An 18,301-nucleotide genomic window follows, 5' to 3' on the forward strand; every position below is an offset into this window, starting at 1 on the left:
AGGAAATAAACAAGTCTGTGTCAAGTTCACAGACAGGGGTTGGGAGAGCTGACATGTCCCAAGGATGCAAGTTTCCGTTAGCATCCCCCAAATTAAGGGGTACAAGCAAGTGTGAGGGTAAAACGTGGGTGTGGGAGTAAACCTGAGTGTGAGGGACATGCACCATCACACACACACACACACACATCCCCCAATAATCTCAAAACAAAAACCTCTAAGCAGTTGTGTATTCCCCGTATGCCCCCCTAAGCATGTAGTAACTGTTCACACACTACAAAACGGGGTTCGTTATGGAGATGGAGCATTTTAAATGCCTCGTTGCCTCAGAAACTTCTAAAAAGTGAGTGGCAGAAGTGTTCAGAGCAAGAAGTAACAGCCCTCCCAGCCTGCCCGGGTCCTCTCCTTAGCCTGTGGCTGGAGGGACTCCCTGGGCTCCAGGTCCCACCAGCCTGTCACCCACCCTCCCCGCTCCTCCTCGTTGCCGTGGTAACAGCCGGCATCCCGGGCTGCGAGCTGCACTCCCCTCGCCCCTCCTGCTGGCTCTGGAGGAGCAGGCGGGCTTTGTCAGGGCTCAGTGTCTCCCTGCAGCTGCGAGACAGAGAAGAAAAGGGGCTGCCTGTGGGTGCCACCGGGGCCCCTTGAGGGCCAGAAGGAGGCAGGGCCACGCCAGACCAGCAGCCCCGAGCTCGTGGGGTCCCTGCGGGCCTCACCCCGGGCCTGGTGGGAGGGGGCCTGCCCGGCCCCAGCTCTGGAGCCGGGGGCGGGGTCCTGCTCCTTGGGGACCTGCTTGGGGTCTCCTCCAGCAAGCTGTCCCAGGCAGGAGTGGCCGATGGGGAACCCCCGGCTCTGCTCGTTTGCCTGTTTCATGGTTTTCCTCCCCAAGGGAAGGCGGTGAGTAACTGGTGTCTGAAAAGGGGAGCTCTTTCCTCTTTTCAGGTGGTTGAAATCCTGGGTTCCTTGGGGGCTGCTTATTCTCCAGGGCGGTGGGCCCGGGGGATGGTGTGTGAGCATCACACTGTGCGACTTGAGGCGGGGTCCCCCTGCGTCACAGCACACCCGGGTCTAGGCTAACAACCTGCCATGGCTTTGCTGAGGGGCCCCGGCTCCTGAACAGAATTGCCCAGAATATTTTTTGAACAAATCTAGGATGCTGAACGCTGTGACAGGACCTGCCTTATTTCTAGACTTCCTTCACCCTCACCCGACTCTTCTCAGTTCTTTTTAAATGGATGGGAGGGGAATAGAGTGCATACTTCAGAAAGACATTGCCTGAGGTTGCCATGATAACGGGGACCCCATTTCAGACGTCAGGACTGTCTTTTGGAAAAAATAGACTATTTTTTAAGAGCAATTTTGGGGTCACAGCAAAATTGAGGGGAAGGTACAGAGATATTTCATACACCCCTCCCCCGCCCTGGCCCTCTGCTTCCCTTTCTGGATTAGCAACATCCCCCAGCAGAGTGGCGTATCTGTCACAACGCATGGACCTGCATGGACACGTCGTAATCACCCAGGGTCCGCAGTTTACATTAGGGCTCACTCTCAGTACTGTAGGTTCTGTGGGTTTGGACAAATGTACCCCAGCACGCATCCCCCTTTATAGCATGGTGCAGAGTGGTTTCACTGTCCTAAAACCCTCTGTGGTCCACTTACTCATCTCTCCTCCCTTAACCCCTGGCAAGTCCGGAACACCAGCAGTTTTTCCAGAATGTCATACGTTTGGAATTCTACAGAATGTAGCCTTTTCAGATTGGCTTCTGTCCCTTAGTAACATGCACTTAAGGTTCCAGGATTATCTTTTAAAAAATTCCTTTCTCTCTCTTTCTTACTTACTTTCTTTTTCATTAGGAAAACCAGCCCTTCAGATGAATGTGGGCGAGGGGTCTTTTTCTGTAAAGAGGCTGTAAAGGCTCATTCCCGGGTCCTTGGTGACGCCAGGCTGTCCCTGGCTTTTTGGCGGCGAGTTTCCCCACTGTTCGTCTGGGAACCAAGATAGTGAGAGCATCTTAGCTGTCACTGTGGACTCCTTGGGTGGCTGCGGAAGGTAGCGTCGCAGTCTAAGACGGCTTGAAGTGAGAGGAATGAGTATGTGTGTGGTGTCTGTGCACGTTACACTGTTGAAACGGCAGCCCAGCCCCAGACAGGTTGTTCGCAGGAGGTTCTGTTGTGCAGAAAAGTTAAACATGTCTCGGCAGGTGTGGTTTTTCCTTCCAGGTCCCTGTGTTGGGCCAGTTGGTCAACGCAGCTTTGGATGCAGGGCCTGCTCTGTGTAGGTGAGGGTCCCAGCCTTGCTCACCTGTTAGGGGCTAGGCTGGATCCTGCTGGCAGAGAGACCGCCTTCTGGGCTGGGGCCTCAGTTTCCTCATCTGTACTTCTCAGGGTTTTGACAGCTTGTCCTCAGGCCCTTAGTGGCTCACTTGGTGGGTGACCTCAGCCTGGCGCTGCTCTAGGCACCGGGAACTGACCAGCTCACACAGGCCGGGGGGTTCAGAGCAGGACACGTCTGCCTGTCACACTGGTGGGAGGGCACACTCGGCTGGGGGATGATGGTGCTACCCCCACCGCATGACCTTGGGCCAGGGCATCAGCCTTCTCAGCCGTCCAGTGGGGCTCACTATGTGTGAAAGGAGCCGAGGGGTGCAGTCTGTGGTGGGTGCAGGCTGTCTGCCTGAAGCACCTGCCTGGGCTGAGGGCACACCCAGCCCAAGCTCTCGGGTGTCAGTTCTGCCTCAGATCTGCAGCCTCAGGCCAGCATTAGGGCATCCACCTTCCCCAGGACACCCGGAGGAGGGGGTCCCCAGAGCCTTCAGGCTGCGTGGGGAGCCCTTGGGAACTGGCAGTTTTGGAGTGTGGCCACAGCCTCGCATTCCCAGCCCACCAGGGGCCACCAGGCATTGGATTTTGACCCGCAGATGTCTGCATGGGCCAGCCGTGTCCAACAAGGGGCGAGGTGCCAGTGTTTGCAGCAGTCTGCCCGGGAAGAGCCAAGAAGCCATCCCTTCTGAGCCAGCACCTGCCCTGTGTGTGCACTGCTGCCCCCAGCCCTGCGTGTGCTGCCCAGGGATGTCGTTGACTTGTCCTCCCACCACGCTCCCTGAGAGGCTCCCAGCATCCGCTGCCCCAGGGCCACAGGCAGAGTCCTTGTTAGGGTTCGACTAACTGACCAGCCAGCCACCCCCCAACCGATAACCAGCTAGCCGACCTCCCTCCTTGTCTGTCTTCTCCCTCCCTCCCTTTCTCCCTTCTTTCCTTCCTATCTTGTTCCAGAAAAGATTTGGTTGAGCCTAAAGTATGCAGGATCAAGAGAAGCAGGTGCATACGACCTAAGAGCTGGTCGTATTTGCCAGAAAGAACTTGGGCGGGGGTGGGGGTTGGTGAAACCCTATGACGGGCCCCCCCTTCTGAGAGGAGAGAGCCCGGCAGGACAGGGGAGGGCTCTATACCCGTGTGTTCAGTGTTGGTTAGTTTAGCCTGAGTCCCCTCCCCACTTCCACATCAGACCCTTATGAACTACCAGAGCTTCTGATCACCTCGTGACCCTCAGTCTAAAGAAGGACCCCAGAAACAGACCTAGGGAGCCCACTCAGAGGGGGTCTGAGAAGTGGGCGTCCCTAAATGACCACCCTCCCGGCTCTCCATCCCAGCTCTTTGTCCCCTGTCCCTTCCAGAAGCAAGGGAGAGGGGACAGCATGGGGGTGGACGAAGCCCCGCCCACCCCGCCTGGCTGGGAGGTGAGGGCTATGCCCTAAGGCCATGTCTAGTGCATTTAGGGGGAATGCCAACTGACTTTCTAGAGGTCCACCTGGGGCTTTTAAAATAAAAAGTTACTAGTGACAGATGCTTGAACGGATAAATGAGGAAGGCCTGTCTTTTCCTGGTACACAGTTTTGCATCTCAGAATATTCCACATGGACCAAGCTGGATGAGGCTGGAAGTTTTTGCTGAATGGCTCTTATGCCGAACTTAAAACATCCTAAACTGCCATCCCTTGCAGATGTGGGATTATATCTGTCTACTCCCGTGCTCTTAGTCCTTAAAACATTGTGCCTAAATGGTCCCTCATCGTGGCTGCAAATTGGATAAAACCGCTGGCCTCCGAGATATACGCTTGGGGCCCCCCTGATCGGTAGGCTGTGACTTTCTGGCAGCCTGTGCTGCTTCTCCAAAGACTGGGTCCAAGAGAGTGTGGCTGTTTCCTTGTCTCAGGGGATTGGTCAGGGAACCTGGTGTGGGCGGGGCCTGGCCTGAGTCCACCTGTGCGTGTGCAACGTGTGCAGGGAGTGTCTGCAGGAAACTGTTGGGACGGTGGCCTTGCTAATGCCAGGAGCGGCTGCAGAGAAGGTCTTCCCTCCCCATCCCCCACATGTATGGGATCTGGGGCAGGTGTGGTCGGAGTCTAAGATCTTCTGTGGCAAAGGGGGTATCTGTCATCTGATCTCATGATCCTTGGTCTTAAACCAAGTTCCAAAAAATTTTGTCTGCAAAATAAACTATCCTGCTTAAGAAATAATTAATTGCAGGGGTGGGTGGACACTCCCATCCTGTTATTGCTTCCTGAGACGGTCCTTGGCTTTAGACCCCTGCTAAGGGACACTCAGGCCCCTCTCCCCTTCCCCTCCCCTTTCCCTCACCCCTCTCTTCCCTCCCGCCCCTCCCCTCCCTCCTTTCTCATGGGGACAGTGCTGCTGTGAGAGATTCCAGTTCCCTCCAGCCATCTTCTCCCAGAGGGCCCAGTGCAGCAGCGCCCTGAAAGGCAGCGCTCTCAATCAGCAGACTGGTTGAGTTCTGAATTGCCTTTGGTTAATCAGGAGTTGAGACTGAGGATCCCAGTAGGAAAGGAAGGGTCTAGGTGACTGGGCAAATGCCATGTGGGTGGATCGAGCATGTGCAGGGGCAACCCCGAATCTCTCTGGGCTCAGCCGGGCTCTGTGCTGCTGGCATTGCCCTGAATCCAGGCACCTGGACCTGAAGGGTGGGGCGAGGCCACCCTTACTGCCTTACTCCTTCGTACATCCCTCTATTTCCACAGTGATTTTTTTTTCTTACAGGGTTAAAAACAGCTCCAGACACAGCACTTTCCTTTCAGTGTAGCTCATCAGAGCTCTTTGTTAGAGATAAGAGGTTGCTTCCATTTCAGGCTTGAATGTCACTGCAGCCCACGCCAGGGCCTCTCTGTAATTATCCTGCTGTCTGGAAAGCTCTTAAATGCCACTTCATCTGAGGGTTTGAGGCCGCAATTGCTTCTCCAGTGCAATGCCAATGTCAAATGTTTTTATAGAGTGATTCTTTTTTTTTTTTAAATAAGAAAATAAAGCAAATGACGATTAATCAGCCCCTCACTGCTCACACCTTGGCATTTGATGTGCGTTTTCCTAGGGAGTCCCCATGGCCTGGTTTTGGGGTGAAGGGGCTCTCCCACTGTCACCTGGCCAGGATGTGGCCTCGTGAGCCCCAGGGTTCGCCCTCCTAGCTGCCCGACAATGGTGATGCGGGGTGAATTTCAAGGCAGTGGCCAAGTTTAGGAAATATTTTTCTGTCTTTGAAGAAAACGCAGTCTCAGTTTCGAGCAATCTAGAAACTTTTTCGCAAAAGCACGTTTTCAGAAGGCAAAATTCCACTCAGAGTCCCTTCTTTTTGGGTTTCTTAACCACAGTTTTCCTCAGCGAGTTTTAGGACAGCTAAGTAGAAATTAAAATTTCCATACGTAAACAGATGTGGAGACAGCTGGCTCTGACTGTGCAATTGCTGGAGCTTTGGCATCTCAAATGAGCAATGAAGAAGCTTTTATTTTCTTATTTTTAAATAAGTTGGCTTTTCTTCCGATTGCAAATATAATAAATGTTCTTTGTAGAAATTTAGATATTACCTGAGAAGCATTGAGAGGAAAGTGAAACTTCCCAGAAGCTCACCACCCAGAGATGGCAGGGTTTGTGTGAGTCTAAAAAGATTTCCCCTTTCCTTTTCTGGGTCTTGTCTACTGATCTGTGGAATAATCATTAAGGTTTGTCTTGGGACCTGAAATCTAACAAGCTTGCCCCCATTCCAAAGTCCCTTAGATTCTCACCCCAGCCTCCCGCCCTGGCTAGTTTGGCATTTCCGTGGCTCTTGCCAGCCTCGTGGAAAGGAGAATGACAGCACTGGATACTCCGTCCCATCCTTGGGTCTGATGGGTGTCCCCAGTGCCCGGTGCATGTGTGGCCCATGTGACCAGTGAATGGCAGAGGCTCGAGCACAGGGCCCACTTGTGCCAGCGTTTTTCTCTGTTCAACTTATTTCACTTCGCATAATGCCCTCAAAGTCCAACCATGTTCAAAAGTGTCAAGATGTCATCTTTTTTATGGCTGAGTAGTATTCCACTGTACATGCATACCACATCTTTATCCAGTCGTCTGTCAATAGACACTTAGGTTGCTTCCATGTCTTGGCTATTGTAAGTAATGTTACAATGAACATAGGAGTGTTCAATGTAATGTTTTTGTGTTCTTCGGAAACATATCCAGAAATGGAATTGCTGGACTGTGTGGTGGTTCTATTTTTCATTTTTTGAGGAACCTCCATACTGTTTTCTATAGTAGCCAACTAACAGCCACGGTCCCACCCCAAAGCCCCAGAGATTACCACTGCTTCAACTTCACAGACTAGTTCTGCTTTTCCTTGAACTTCATCTAAAGTAGCCTTTTGTGCCTGGCTTCTTTGCAGATGCATTTTTTATCGTTGGTATCTCAGTAATTCATTCCTTTTTAGTCCATAGTATGGCTATACCACACTTTGCTTGTTCATTCTCCAGCTGGTGGACAATTAGGTTATTTCCAGTTTTGAATTGTGAATAGGACTGCTACAGACATTTGTGACCAGGTCTTTGTGTGGACAGGTGTTTTCTTTTCTCTTGGGTAGACCCTCCCTCCCCAGGAGTGGAATTGTTGGCTCACAGGACAAGTGCATGTTTACCTTCATGAGAAAAATGCCAAGCAGTTTTCCAAAGCAGTTTTCCAATTTTGTGCTTCCACCGGCACTGTGTGAGAGTTTTGTTTGCTTGGCATCCTCGTCAACACTTAGCATTATCAGCTTTTTTTACTGTACCCATTCTAGTGGGGCACGGTGATATCTCACTGTGAATTTAATTTCCATTTCCCTGATGGCAGGTGATGCTGAGCGCCTTCCCGTGTGCTCACTGTCTATTTCGATAAACTTTTCTTAGTCAAGTGCTTAGTCTAACCTTTTCCTCAGATTGTTTATTAGATCATTGATCTGTTTTCTTATTGATTTGTAGGCATTCTTTATGTATTCTAGACACAAGTCCTTTGTCAGAGAGATGTATTACAAATATTTTCTTTCAGTCTGTGTCTTGCCTTTTTATTTTCTTATTTGAGCCTTTAATGAGGTTTTTCATGTTGGTAAAAGTCAGTTTATCAAGTTTTTCTTTTATGGCTAGTGTCTTGTATAGTCTAAGAAATCTTTGCCTACCTTGAGTTCATGAATGTTTTCACCTATGTGTTTTCAGAAGCTTTATAATTTTAGAGCTCACAGTTAAGATGGTGATTCATTTCCAGTTGTTTGTGTGTGTGGTATGAGTGGTGGGTCAACGTTCATTTTCCATATAGGTATCCACTCATTCCAGCTTGTTGAGAAGGATTTCCTTCCCCATTGATGAGTATTGGCACCTTTACTGAAAGTCAACTATGTGAATGTGAGTCCATTTCTGGACTCTGTTCTGTTCCATCGATCTGTTGCCCTATCCCTATGCTAATACCATACTATATTGATTTTTTTAACTTAATTTAATCTAATTATTATAGCGTTATTGTGCTTAATAAATTAAATTATTTTACCTTTTGTAGTTAAGTCCTGTGCTGTGGTAATCTGTTGAACTGTCTCTCTGTTGTCAGACACCCGGAACGTCTCCAGTTTTCCCCCATTGCAAATATGTGTTGACTGTGTTGAATGTCCTTGCTCACCTGTGTGAGCGTGAAGAATTGACACCTGGAGGGGGCATGGCTGGGTGGGAGGGGGTGTGAGCTGTGTATTGTCATCATTGCTTAGGTCAAGGCTCCAGACTGCCTTCCACAATGGGGCAGGGGAACGGAGGGAGGGGTGCACCCCATCCACCACTCTGTCCCATTCCAGGCCTTCCTGTCTCTCTAGCATTGCTCCCTAGGGGTCCACCTACTTCCCCATGTTCCCTCCTGTCCTCATCCTCCCCTGTGTCCACTGTGCCTGTGCAGTGCTGTCTCACAGATGTGGCTCTGTGCTTTGTCATGAAGACAAGCCGTGAGAGGAAGCAGAATTTTTTTGTTTGTTTTCACTATTATCTTAGTCTTATAAAATGACTCAATTAAAAAAAATAGATAATATGGTTTTATGGCTAAAAAATCAAAAAGATACAAGAGAATTCTCACTCCCACCCCTGTCTCCATTCACCCCTTTCCTTCCTCTTCTTCTCTATAGATAATCATTTTAAACTGTTTTTAAGCATTTTCAGATGCACAGAAAATTTGTAAGAATTGATTCACCAAGAAAAAAAAAAGAATTGATTCGTTAAGGAACAATATTTTCCCATATTTGCACATTCTCTTTACATTTAGGCAGATGTTTTTTTCTCAGAACCATTAAAAAAAAATAAACCTTTCAGAGCTCGCTCATGGCTGGAACATTTTGTGGGTAGGTACTTCCTATTGTGTCACCCAGGCTGTCATCATCCCATTTTAGTGACCGGCTGCATCATCCTTTGAGGAGGCTTTGCCAGATCCCTCCAGTGTGTAAATTGCGTTCGGCAGTTAGCAGGTGGCCATGTGGTTTGTCCACAAGTGCCCCCTAGGTGGATCTTGGTTGTTTTCAGTCTTGCTCTTAACAACCCTGATGCAGGGAACCACCTGGCACGCTGTTGCTGTGTATCTGTACAGAGCTGATTTCCAGAGAGGTGAATGCTGGGCCAAAGGGCAAACGTGCCCTTTCCCCCTCCCACTCACTACGTGGCAGGGGCCTCACCTCCCCACCGCCCCCATTCTTTGCCAGTCTGCCAGGAGAGAAGTTATCTCAGTGTGGTTGTAATCTGTGGTCCTCTCATTACAGGTAAGGGGGGGCCCTTCTGATTAAGAGCCACTGACATTTCCTTTTCTGTGAATTACCCATTCCTGACCTTTGCCCAGAGTTATTGGTTTCTGGATCATTCCACAGCTCCACTCACCCACCTGACACCCTCACCAGACTAAATGGTGGAGGGTGACTCATCTGATGGCAGATCAGCCATCTGAGTCTTAAAAAAAATTTTTTTTTAAAACAAAGCCATTTTGCAATAAAACCAAATTTTTGCAATAAAGTCAAATTAACTCATCTAAATCCACATATATAAATCAGACAAACATCAACCAAGCTGCTTTACATCTGGTAGTTGTTTTCATCACCCTTTTGTTCCTCATGCTGCCTCACTGACTGACGCATGAGCCAGGAAGTTGTTTAGAATGTGAAATGCCGTAAGACGCAAGATCTTGAGAGAAAGCTAACTCGCTCATGGCCCCACAACAGGATGGTTCCATCTCATTAAAATATTCAGTACTGAACTTACAATCCTTTCATTATGGAATAATTTTAGGTGTACCGACAAGCTGCAAAGATAATACGAGTTCCTGTAAACCCTTCAACCAGCTTGCCGCAGTGTGGGCGTCTACACAACCAGGCTCCATTGGTCAAGAAATTGGCATTGGCAGAATACCATAAACTACAGTCACCAGCATCCAGTCTGGGCTACCGTATTATATGTAGTATATTGGACTTTAATGTTATGTGTGCCCAGAATTCTACTAAAAGATAGAAGAGAGAATTAGATTCTTTTTGTATAAGTTTTTACACAAAGAAATAAAGCACCTTAATTCTTTTTTTTTTATTAACATATAGTCAATTTACACTGTTGTGTCCATTTCTGGTGTACAGCATAATAGGTCAGTCCATACATAGACATTTTTTCATATTCTTTTTTCATTATGGGTTCCTACAAGATACTGAATATAGTTCCCTGTGCTATGCAGTAGAAACTTGTTTATCTATTTTATATATAATAGTTAGTATCTGCAAGTCTCGAACTCCCAATGTATCCCTTTCCACCCCCTCCCCCCGCCATAACACCTTAATTCTTAATGTTTCTAATGTCTTAAGTCACAGTGTTGAATAAGCATTTGTTTTACTATTTTTCATCTCTCTCTATTAATGCAACAGGGAGAGACTTTTCAATGTCCTGACCAACATTTCTAAAGGCCCTGGAACAATGGTAGCTTGTCCCTTTGGTCAGGACCACTTTGCAGGTCACTCTCTTGGCTCAGTGCTGCTGTGCAGTGGGGCTGCCCGCTGCCTGGCCCCACTAGGAGGCTTGGCTGATGCCTGTGCTGGGTCATTGTGTTGGTGCAGGGGTGCCCCATCAGGGGTGCTCGGGTGGTGTTGGCCGTGCGGTTCTTCCCTGATCCCCAAGGCCACAGAGGGGGCCGTGAGAGGGGTGCGTGGGGGCAGGGGCTCTGCTGTGCTGAGGGACCCTGATGGGAGAGCAGTGGGGCTGACAGCACTCGGAGGATCCAGGAAAGCGGCGGCTCTGTGTGTCTCCCAAGCTGCCCTGCACTGAAGCAGCGATTGCCTGTGCCTGTGGTCCAGAACGTCCACCTGATGGCTCACAGAGTGCCCTGGGAGAGGATGCTGGCACCTGCTGCAGGAGAGCCAGAGATGGGGTAGCTCAGGCAAGAAGATGGGGCTACCCCAAGCCCTGCCACTTCCTGCTCACAGGGAAACTGAAGCCTCCGTTTTCCTACCCTGCCAGGGCCAGAGGATCCGATGAGCCTCTCTGAGCACCACTTAAAACTTATGGGGGTGGGTTCGACACCCCCTTTTCCAGCAGGGACTTTTACATCGCTGGCGCCTATAAGTAAAATCTAAGTTTGTCCCCGTGGGAAAGTGTCTAAAACGTCTTCAGAATCTCGAGGGTGTCACCAGTAACAATCTCAGAGTTCAGTGCTGCACACAGTACAGGTGAGAGGTGACTTCCGCCCAGAGCTAAGTACTTTTGCTGTCCCCTGGCCTCCATGTCTGCAGAAGAACCTTGTTGTGGCCTGGCCGCACTCCTGATTCTGCACGTTCTGGGGCCATCAGACGGCCACTGCTAGGGACACCGCTCCATGACCAGAGGATGTACCCTGATTCTGTGCAGCATTTGTGGTGGGCCAGTGGGTGTCAAGTTACCCCGCAGATCCAGGCCAGGCAGGGCCTGGCTCAGGCATGTGCTTAGTAAATACCAGCGGGGAAGGCAGGGTCCCCTGGCACGCCTACCAGGAGACTGGGACCATGACAGAGGACTGCTGGAGATGCTCACAGAAGGCTGTGGCTCTGCTTCTGAGGCTGGGCCTGGGATGATGGTGGTGGTTTTGGGAGAGATGTGGATTGGACAGCAAGCCCAGAGGAATGGTGATGAGCTGGAACCTGCCAGCACTCCTGTTTGGGTCTTTCCCATCTAATCACAACGACCTTCAGAAAGGAAGGTGCCGCTTCAGTTTCAGTGCAAATTTCCCCTGTGACCAGCCCTAACTCGGGTTCCCAGGGAAGGGGTTCTGGGAGACACAGATCCAGCTTGGCTCATCAACAGTGTGGGGCCCAGTCCCCTCCACCTGGTGGCTCCTGGCCTGACTTCCATGCGTTTTCCTGGCAGATGTTGAGGAGGGAGCTGGAAGATTGCACAGGCATTTTTTGAGGGGCCAAGCCTGGAGGGAACATGTCACTCCCATTGCCCAGGGGTGGCAACATGGCCCACCAGGCAGCAGGGGAGGTCGGGAGTGATAATATGTGGTCCCTTCACAGTCCAGAAGAAAGTGGAGTTGGTACAGTCCCATACTCCTCCAGCTCAAAGAAATGCAGAGAAAAAAACAACCCTGTGTGGCCATCTTATATTTAATATTTTGTACTATAAAAATACTCATTTTGGCCGATCTCTGTGTCTCTTGAGCTGGGACACAGCAGGTGCTGGACACACTCGGAGTGAACCAGGGAGTTCAGGCAGGAAGCAAATGTACAGATGTACAGAGAGACAAACTAACGTGTAGAGAGACTCCATCAAGCCCGGACTTCACCACTTGGGGCATCTTTCTTCTCTCTTTCCATTGCTTTCCTGTGCAGACCTGTTTTGTCAAAGGGCTGCAGTGGTGAGGCAGGTGAAAAATCACAGGATCGGAGATAACACGAAACACAGCCAACATTCAATTCACAAATCACTGTTTATCGCATACAGTGTTACATAGCACAGGTCAGTCCAAATAGGGGGAAAATAGGAAAGGGGAGGAGTCTGGGAGGACGTGTCTCAACCAGCAGTAGACTCTGGTCGCCTCTCCTTTGACAGAGCCTCCGCAGGCTGGCCTGGAACATCTCTCAGCAGCATGGGGTCAGGTCCTCCAGCAAAGAGCCTTCAAGTTGCTGGGCTCAGTGGTCTCTTCATAAGCAGTCAGCTGGTAAAGTGCACGGGTGACACTCCAGGGGGTCTTGTCTCTATCAGTCACCCCTTCTGTTCCCGCAGTCTTTCTGAGGGTGTCACCAAACAAGTGCCTGATCTGTATTGACAGTCCTAGTATGTTACACTCAAACACTCGCAGTCCTATGTCGAACATCTCACAGCAACTAGTAGCGAAGTTCACATTGGCCACTGAGACTCCGTCTTATTTAACGTAGCTTAAATCCAATGATTTTCGCACAAGATGAGTGGGAATCATAACGCGAAAGGAATCAGATGACACCAAGACTTCCCTGGGTTCCTCGCTGGCCTGTCTCTTAGTCCAAGAGACTGCCCCGTACCCTCCTCTGTGAGGGCCGAGCCCCAGGCAGCAGCCTCTCCTGGGGATGTGGGGTTCTGCGCCATTTAACATCCTTGCACCAGCTTCTCTTGGCCGACCTGGGGCTCTCTCCTTTTGGATCACTTCCTGAGTAAAAGGAGTGGACATTCCTGCTGGCAGAAAAAGCTCTGTTCACGTGTTCTCTCCAGCATTTGGTCCCACACAGGTCCCTTTTGATGATGGCTGTCGGGGTTCTTTCCTTAGGTGTGCCTCCCCTATGTCATTGTCAGATGTCCTGGTAGGTGGTGCTGGGGGGGTCTCATGGGCAGAGCAGGGACTCTGGGGGGAGCCCTCCCAATCAGTGCTGCCCTCTGGGCATCGAGCCGCTTGCGGGAGGACTGAGCAGCCCTCTTGGAGGACGGGTGGGCAGGGGGATGACGGCTGGAAGGCACTTGGCCTTCCTCTGAATAGCCTTTGACTCATGAAGTTATTCAGGGCCATCAAGAGTGAATAGTACCTTCAGGGCTGAGGTCACTGATGAAATAGTTGGATAGAGAAATAGGAATGTGTGCCGCTAATTCCCTGTTGACACCTCTCCACTGAGGGCTGGTGCCCCCCGCCCCCGACCTTAGGTTACCCTTTGTGCATTTCCTGATGACCATATTTTATCACTGCATAATGAATTGCCCAAAACTTAGTGGCTTAAAATGACAGTAAACACTTACCAACTCGGTTAGTTTTGGTGGGTCAGGAACTTGGGCTGTTTATCTCTGGCTTGGGATCTCAGATGTTAGCCAGGGCTGCAGTCTCACCCAAAGACCTGACTAAGGCAAAGGGTTCATGTCCAAGTGATTCGCTCCCTCCCGGCAGGTTGGTGCCGGCTGTGGGCTGGGGGCCCAGCTCCTCCCCACACGGGGCTCTCCTCAGAGCTGCTCGAGCATCCTCAGGACATGGCGGCTGGCTCCCTGCAAGCAAGTGACCCAGAATATGAAGGCAGAACCTGCCATGTGGTGGGTAACCTGGCCCCAGAAGTCACCCTCAATATTTTTGCAGTGTCCTGTTGGCTGCGTTACTGGGTCAGCCCTATTCAAAGGGGGCAGGGCTGCAGAAGAGTGGGATCACCAGGAGCCAACTTGGTGGCTGGCTGCCACAGGCATGTTTCTTGTTGGATGGTGTCACCTCCCACTGGAGACCTCTCCTCTCAGGATGAGAGGGCACTTGACCCCAATTCTGCTTTCCAACCATGAATCCCCCACCCCATGACCTCTCACTGTGCTATCAGTGTTCATCTCTGCCTTCTTAGGCCATTTTTGTATAGCGGGGGTCTGGGCTAGGGTTCCAGGTCCTGATGGGGTCCCCCTGCTGGTCTCCTGGCTTTGGGATGTCAGCAAGGGGAGGGGCTGTTCTGGGAGATGGTGGCAGGCACTGTCCTTCCCAGCTTGGGCTGGAAGCTTTCAGATGGTCAGTCTGCCACAGGCCAAGCTCTCGTTCCTCACAAAAAATCCAACCACGCATCCTATATCATCTCCATTTTATGGGAAGATTTGGGGCTCCTAAAGGTTTGGTGACATCTGGAGGTCTCACAGCCTGTGAGCCAAGATGTGAGACAGAGACCACTCTGTCCCTGTCACTTGCTGGCTGGGCTGCTCTGAGTCCTCAGTGATGGCTGGAGGCCAGATGGAACTCATCCTCAGCTTGGTCTTCAAATTCCCGGAGGGAGAAACACCTGTGTGTCCCAGAGCTGGGCCTGGGTCCAGGGTGGCCGCACCCCTAGGGTTTGACACGTGGTGGCTGTCAGTGCAATTAATCACGGAGGTGAGCAAGAACTCATCACCGTCTTAGCTGTAGAATTCTTCAAATCTTGGGTTGAAAGGAAGATTATCTAGAGGCGAAAGTAGATGGCAAATCTCCCAAACAACTGGTAAATATTTGGAAGAACCGAGGGCGAGAACAAGTCACTTCTCCAGGTGGTGTGGGCGTCACTTGGGAACTTGTGGAGAAACATGGCTGTGTGCTCTGCCAAGGGAGGTCAGTGGGGGCTGGAGAAATTATCTCATTAACCGGCCCCTTTGATGATTTCATTCATTTCATCCACAAGGTCCCTGTGTGTGACGTGCTGCCCCCGAGGGGGGCTTATAGTGAGCCCCATGCAACACCAAGGAAACCAAGGCCCAGAGAAATCACTTTGTTGTTTAAAAACCATGTAAGGCTGGATGAAGAATCCATTATTTAAACTGGGTCCGAATTCGTGATCTAAACCTTGTAGGAACACTGTTATCTTTATGGATTTACTTTCTCTCTAAAAGTCACAGAGCCCTCCCCGTGGGTGCTGGCGTTGGGGGTGGGGGCTGGACCTGGCTGGGGAAGCCCTTGAGGGACAGATCTCCTCAGGGAGTAGGGGGACCGGGTTCATCCCTGGGAGCACTTTGAAATAATCCATTTTCAGCGGACGTCTCAATTTCCCAATGGTCTGTGACCATTTTCATCATTCTCATCCAAGAAGACCTGGAAGCCTCTGCTGGCCCCTGGGCCCTTTCTCTGAGCCAGGGGCCACTGCCTGTATGGTCTGTGGCCAGTTCCACTGCCCAGGCACTGAACCCACCGGACGCCCCCCTCTCTGAGGGTCTGAGTGACAGGCACCCGGAGATCTGCTTAGAAAAACCCACGGAGGCATAGACAGGGTGGCTGCAGCCTCCACGCCCAGAACAGCTCACCCAGAGCAACCTGTTAAACTTTAACCGCTACAGGCCACGGTGGGGCAAGCGTGGTCTGGGCTTCAGATGGCATTCCAGCCGGTTAGGGCTGTATTTTCACAAATAAAGCAGAGGGAGGGCCAGTGAACTTGACTGTGTGATAGTGCGGAAATGCAAATGCACTGTTGTTGGGTGACCCGTATTGCAAAAACTAGCAAAAGGAAGTTGTGTTTTGCTGCTGCCTGAAGTCAGTCCTGGAGAGAAGCGTGTGTGCCCACAGGAGGCAGGTGAGTGGCACTGGCTCCCGGTCTTCTTTCGCCAGCCCTGAGAGCCTGTGTCGGGTCCTATAAGGGACACTTTTGGGGTCGGGGGAAGTTCAGAGCAGGGGCCATTTGGGGTCAGATGTCTTTAAGGCAGGAAGCTGCTTTGGCGGTTGGTGGTGCCGAACGGTGTCTTGTTTGTGTCCCTTTGTCTTCCTGTGATGCCTCTGGCATGATTTGTAACAAGTCAGGTTCCTGTGGGCATCACTGAGCGGCAAGTGAGGAAGTCTGCCAGGGCAGTGTGGAGTGTCATCAGTGGAGGCTTAGGCTCTGGCAAAGATGGACCCAAGTCGGAGGGACCGGGGGCTGCGGCTGAGTCGGTTCAGGGTGACCCGCAAGCAGGCTGGGCTTACAGAGGAGGGATGAGTGGTCCCAAACTCGGTCCTCAGGGGCTAGACCTTTACACACAGTGGAAGATTCCTCTGCCGCCTGCATTTTAGATCCTGATTGACGGGGCCTGTCTATGGCGCTGCTACCTGGGGAGGAAGGCTGAGCCTACTAGGGCCTGCTCAGAACCCCACACTGTGCCGGGACGGTGTAGGGTGGTGGCCAGGTTACCTGTGAGAGACTTGCTGAGTGGGGGAGGGTCATGGACAGCCGTGGGTACCAGATGACACCGTGTTTGTGCCCATTGCACAGAAGGGGCATTGCCGTACCTGGAGCGCTTGGCTCCTGGGACCCTCTGGGGTTTGCGGTGTGGTGGTCCTCGTGATTGCAGACAGTCAACCTGTTTATAGCTTCCTGGGGTCTGGGAGGTGCTGTGGAGTCCCCTTGGAAAGATAGAAAGATGGGCCTGGGGTTTCCTGGAACTCCTATAAGGGGACAGCAGGTGGCTGATGCCCGGGTGATGTTCATGGCCCACTGGGATGTTTGGCTTGCGGCCCCTCCCCCAGCTCTGTGACTTGGGGCAGCTGCGGTGACCATCTAGCTTTCCTGTCTGTGAAGTAGGATCTAGGCAGTGCCAGGATCCCAGGGTGAGCAGTGCCTGGGGGGGGGGGCTGGGTGTGCGCAGGGCAGCTCTGCTGTTACTTGGATCTGTCCTCAGATGAAGCCCAGGGGGACCTCACCCTTGCAGGAGAGGAAACTGACAACCACAGAGAAACTGAGGCCCAAGACTTGCCCCAGACCATGGCCTGCAAGCTACCAAGCTGGGCCCAAACCCAAACCTTTGGAGCCTGACAGCTTGATCGGCGAGGAGCCCTGGGGCCGGATGGGGCCGGGTGCAAAGAGAAGGAAGTGGTTTGTCCCTGGCTGGGTGGTTACGGGAGGCCAGAGGCCCTGGTTCCGCTCCTCCGGCTGTCTGTCTCTGCACAAAAACCAGCTCCTCCAAATGTGCAGTCCTCCCCCACCCCCAAACTGGACAGGACTTTGTGCTCAGCATTCACAGAGGCCTGGATCCACAGTTGGTCTGTCGAGGTTAGAGCTGAGCTGAGGTGCTGAGTGAGGCGGCAGAGGATGGCTGAGGCTTGCTGCCCTGAGCCCCTTGAGAGCCTGGGGTTGAGGGTGTCCCTGTACTCAGTGATCATGGAAGAGTCACTGGTCCTGTGCTGGGGGACCTGCCTCGCCACATCCTGTCCACCTTCCCGAGGTGGTCTCTGACAACTTCCCCTGACAGATGAGGAAACTGAGGCTCCATGGGAAAAGGGGTGAGCATAGGAGTAAACTGACCGTAGGACAGACATGAAACCAAAACCTCAATGGGATGTCACTCACCTGCAGTGACTCCCTGGCTGCCCACGGCTGTGAGATCCATCCTGCCTCCCACCCTCAGGTCCCATCCCCTCCCTCTGGGCTCACCTGCCTGGGCACACTGCCAGCTCTTCAGATGGACTGGCTCACTCTTGTTTGCCTTTGTGCCCGTCCCTCTATCTGATGCTGTTCCCTTTGTCTGGGGTGCTGGTGTCTCTGCTTCAGACTCTGTTCTCTCTGTCTGAGATGATGTTCTCTCTGTCTAGGACACGGTTCCATCTGTCTGAGACTCTGTTTCCTCTGCCTGGGGTGCTGTTCCCTCTGTCTGAGCCCAAGTGTAGTGGTGATGACTGGTCACGTAGGTCCCAAGTGAGGTGGATGGTTACTGACCTTACAAGTCAGCTCTGCGGAGCCCCTCATTTCCCAGGACACAGAGCTCTTGCTGGTGCTCTGTAATAACCTGATAAGGTCACTGCGCAGTTAGATGAGACAATGTGGGGCTATCAAACTTGATGACGAACTGTAGGAAGTAGGGTTTGACCTTCCATAACCTTTTTTTTTTTTAACATTTCCTTTTGTTCTCTTTTTATTTATTTATTTATTTATTTATTTGATTGAAGTATACTCAGTTACAATGTGTCAATTTCTGATGTACAACATAATGTTCCAAGTCATACATATACATACATACATATATTCGTTTTCAAATTCTTTTTCATTATAGGTTACTAGAAGATATCAAATATAGTTCTCTGTGCTATACAGAAGAAACTGGTTGTTTATATATTTTGTATATAGTAGTTAGTAT

The 18,301-nt window shown here is 51.2% G+C and overlaps 1 protein-coding gene across 2 annotated transcripts in view; it reads left to right on the forward strand.

The window, feature by feature from the left end:
• The first annotated feature begins 799 nt into the window (after positions 1-799).
• The window catches only part of FGD3 (FYVE, RhoGEF and PH domain containing 3), a 56,532-nt gene continuing 39,030 nt past the window's right edge, over positions 800-18,301 (forward strand). Inside the window, exon 1 of one of the 2 annotated variants that reach the window (XM_032477414.1) lies at positions 800-891. The gene's annotated coding sequence lies outside the window, so the exon portion shown is untranslated. The remainder of the gene's footprint in view (positions 892-18,301) is intronic. The other variant, XM_032477412.1, reaches the window with a different exon arrangement.

Source organism: Camelus ferus, chromosome 4 (genome assembly GCF_009834535.1).
Source record: "Camelus ferus isolate YT-003-E chromosome 4, BCGSAC_Cfer_1.0, whole genome shotgun sequence".
In the NCBI taxonomy this organism is placed as follows: domain Eukaryota; kingdom Metazoa; phylum Chordata; class Mammalia; order Artiodactyla; family Camelidae; genus Camelus; species Camelus ferus.